Consider the following 4,335-nt stretch of genomic DNA (forward strand, 5'->3'; position numbering starts at 1 on the left):
TGAACTGGCACAACTAACCAAAAACCTTGTTTTGGGGGGCTTGCATGGAGGAAAAAAATTGGAGGAAGGAGCGCGAAATGAAATGATCCGGATAATCCGCTCTTCGAACTCTTTTCATCTGCGCGTTGAAACTATGCAGTAGTTAATGCTCGCGAGTTTTACTCCGAGCTGCAGTTAGGTAAAAATCATTCCACGTTTGACAAGCTTAGAATGAGCACTATCAAGCGGAAGCAGAAGAAGGTAAAGACGCCGATTGCTGGACTCACCCTGCGCACGGCCTGCGCGGAGCACATCAAGCCGTCCGCAGCGTGTACCGCTTAAGCTGTGATTCAGGAATCCCTGTACACGATCGAATTCGTCGTACTGCCTTCCTGTTTCCATGCTGTTATTCTGGGCTTCGATTTCCTTTCCGGCCATGAAGTTATATTCGATTGTGCTCGAGCGGAAATCAGATTCTGTTCTCTGGCGAATCATTTGCCGGACACTACTACTTCCGATGCCTGTGTTAAAGCCCTCGCCACCTAAAACATCGACACTCCCCCATGCTCTTCTGCTGCTCTTGTTCCCCTCTCTTGCGACTCTCTCAGCAAGAACAGTGTCCTCTTTACCCCAGCCCATACTTTCGTTCACCGCACTGCCATACGCCGTAGTGCCTGTCTCCGCTGGTCTTTCGGTACTTTTGGTCTCTAACCCATTTTCCTACCCTACTACTCCACGCCTTGGTGAACGCCTCGGGCAGTGTGCAGCCCATCGCGGGTTCCTAGGAAGCAGTTAACATTCCCCCGCGTCTGCTGAACATGCCGTGACTCAAGTAATAGCCTACTGCGCGGACGCTGCTCGGTGTCCAGCAGAATGGTCCCCTCGAAGTCAGTCTTGTGTTTACATGCCTCGCGGTGTTCCACCCCCGTCCTACGATCCCTGTTCCCTTGTTTGGCATCCTTTCCGCGCTGCTTCATTCTTTCGGAGAAGTGCTTAGTTGCGTCATTGTAAGACGCCGAGCACTTCGAGCAGGGTATCTTATGTACCACGCCTTGAGCCATTTTTTTTTTCGGGCGGCGGTCTTTTGGGTGGGAAGGAGGCGTCCGATGGTGAAAGTTGGTCTGCGTGCTGTTTGTATCCTTTCTTTTCTGACTGTTCGGGCCATGATTTCACTGATGCCTACTATATCATGGCCCATCATGCCTACTATATCATGAAATCATGGCCCGAACAGTCAGAAAAGAAAGGATACAAACAGCACGCAGACCAACTTTCACCATCGGACGCCTCCTTCCCACCCAAAAGACCGCCGCCCGAAAAAAAAAATGGCTCAAGGCGTGGTACATAAGATACCCTGCTCGAAGTGCTCGGCGTCTTACAATGACGCAACTAATTTTTTAGCGAATTTCGGTTTATGTTTTCAGTGATAATGCTGAGTGAAACATGGAGCACCAGCGCGCATAATGTGTTCAAAATGACCAATTACAAAACCTACTATCTCAACAGACCCGTCGGGCGTGGCGGGGGTGTTGCTTTACTTCTGAATGAAAATGTAACTGGTGAAATGCTAAACCCATACAGTGTGATTACGCCGGATTACGAGATATTATCATTATGCTCAAAGAAATGTATTTACTCTGTCTGTTACCGCCCACCCAGTGGAGATGTATCCGTTTTTCTTAAATTCTATGAACACTTTTTGTCTTTTGTAGCTGATGGAGGTTATACGCTTATTGCTGGAGGCGATTTCAACATCGACATGAGCAGTAACAATTATTCTACGAGAGAATTTAGGACTGTTTTGGCCTCAAATGGTTTCGTTAGTGTAATAGAAATCGCTACCAGAGTAACAACAGGAAGTCAATCCACTTTAGACTTGTTCATTACCAATCTCACCCATCCAAAAATTGAGACCGGTGCCTTATCATGTCCTATCAGTGACCATCTCCCAGTGTTCTTGTGCATGAATGAGCCAACCCATACACTGAAAGAACCAGAAAGTATTAGGTACCAGCGTATAACCAGTGTTACACTGAAAGCTTTTCGCGATGCTCTTAAACAAGTTGACCTGGCCCACATAGCTGACCTCGATGATGCTAATGAAGTTTATAATAAGTTCCTTGATATTTTCAAACAACTATACCACTTGTACTTTCCCTCTACAACATATAAAGCCTCACGAAAAACTCGGAAACCATGGATCAACCCTGAGTTACGAAAAGAAATAAAAATGAAAAATAAGCTGTATAGAACATTTCCAGCCACACGTACAGTTGATGATTTGAGGTTATTTAAACAATTTCGAAATAGATTAACAAAGAAATTGCGATCAGCACGAACAGAGTACTACTCTGCATTTCTAGACGTCAAGAAGGGTCGTCATGATGTGGTTTGGACCCGTTTAAACTCATTGCTGCAACGTAACCAGTCACGTGGCCATGTGCGGAATCTTAAAATCGATGATAAGGAACTTTCAGGGACAGAGCTGGCAAATGCTTTCAACGACTTTTTCACGAAAAAGAGTACGGATGGGTCTGCAGGGAATGCATGCGATTACTTAGACCTTCATAACGATAATACAATATTTCTTGAACCTGTCACGACGGATGAAGTAGCATCGGTCATACTTAGCCTAAAAAATAGCAGTTGTCGAGATATTGACGACATCCAGATAAAGCCCATAAAATATGTAGCCGATATTATTGCTCCAGCTGTGGCACATATTTTTAATGTTTGTTTAGCTACATCAGTATTCCCAGAAAAAATGCAGATTGCTAAAATAACTGTTTTATTCAAAAATGGCGACCGAAATGACTTGGGTAATTATAGACCCATCTCTGTACTGCCTGTTTTCTCTAAAGCATTGGAGAAAATTCTACACTCTAGACTGAATAAATTTTTAGATAAATACAACTTGCTCACACCATATCAGTTCGGATTCCGTAAAAACAAATCGACTGAACTAGCACTCTTAGAGCAAAAAGAATATATTCTGACACAGTTTGAACACAAAGAGCTCGTAATAGGAATATTCATAGACTTCTCAAAGGCCTTTGACTTGGTTAATCATAAGTTACTTCTAGAGAAACTATGGCACTACGGAATTCGGGGCCAGGCTGCAGAACTTATAAAATCATACTTGTCAAAGAGGAAACAAACTGTCAACATAGATAATACATATTCAGAAATAAAACCAATTTATTCTGGTGTCCCACAGGGAAGCATACTTGGGCCCCTACTTTTCAACATTTACCTTAATGATATTGTGAACATTAACCCAAATGTCAGGTTCATCATATATGCCGATGATACAAGCATTTTTTTCTCCGGAAGTAACATTCATGACCTGATACAAATGTGCAACACGACAATGATCACACTGGAAAGATGGTCCCAATCAAACTATATGCGCGTGAATGAAAAAAAGACTAAAGCTGTAATATTTCGACCAAGAAACAAACCGATCCCCCCACATGATAGTATTAACTTTAACTCTAGAGAAATAGAAATTGTTGATCACTTCAAATGCCTAGGTGTAGAATTTTCTTCGCACATGTCTTGGGAAGATCATGCAAATCATGTTGTCCGGCAGTTAGCCAGGGTAACAGGCACGATTGGCTGTATTAGATACATTCTTCCTAAATCAATTAAACTACTGCTATATAACGCACTGTTCTGTGCCCATATTAACTACTGCCAGCTTGTATGGGGCACTGCAACGTATTCCTCATTACAAAAAATTCATGTTCTGCAAAAAAAGTTTCTTCGCTACGTCTTTAATGCGGACTATGGAGCACCCAGCAAAGCGTTCTTTCGTGAAACTGGCATAATCAAAATCTTTGATTTATATCAATATCGACTGAGTGTTCGTTTTAAACTAGAAACCAAAAATAACATAAGTCATATTCGACGTCTGGCAAATCTGAAAGAAAAAGAAGCGAGTTACCCTTTTAGAGAGCCTGAAACCTGGTTGGTGCCTACACCACGCATAAATACTGGTAAACAGCGCCTGCAATATACACTTCCTTCTCTTCTAAATGCTTACAAATCTGCCAATTTTAACTTGTTTACCTGTACTCATCGTAAGCTGCGTTGCTTATACATAGACTGTGTTACAAAATGATTTTTTTTCTTTAAACTGCGCTAAGTGGTGTTTTTTTGTTTTCTTTCATTTGCATTGTTTGATTCATTGTGCTTTGGTTGTACTGCTAAAAGATACTTAACTTATACAATGATGTTTGGATGACCATGTAAATTGCACACATGTACAAACTAGCGGTAACATTTTTCTTGGTGTTAATAATGTGTATTTCTCTGAATTGTTTTCTTATGTTTTTTGTTATTTTTTTTTCTCGT

This window comes from Amblyomma mixtum, chromosome 1, assembly GCF_055824585.1.
Source record: "Amblyomma mixtum isolate Tamu chromosome 1, ASM5582458v1, whole genome shotgun sequence".
Lineage (NCBI taxonomy): Eukaryota > Metazoa > Arthropoda > Arachnida > Ixodida > Ixodidae > Amblyomma > Amblyomma mixtum.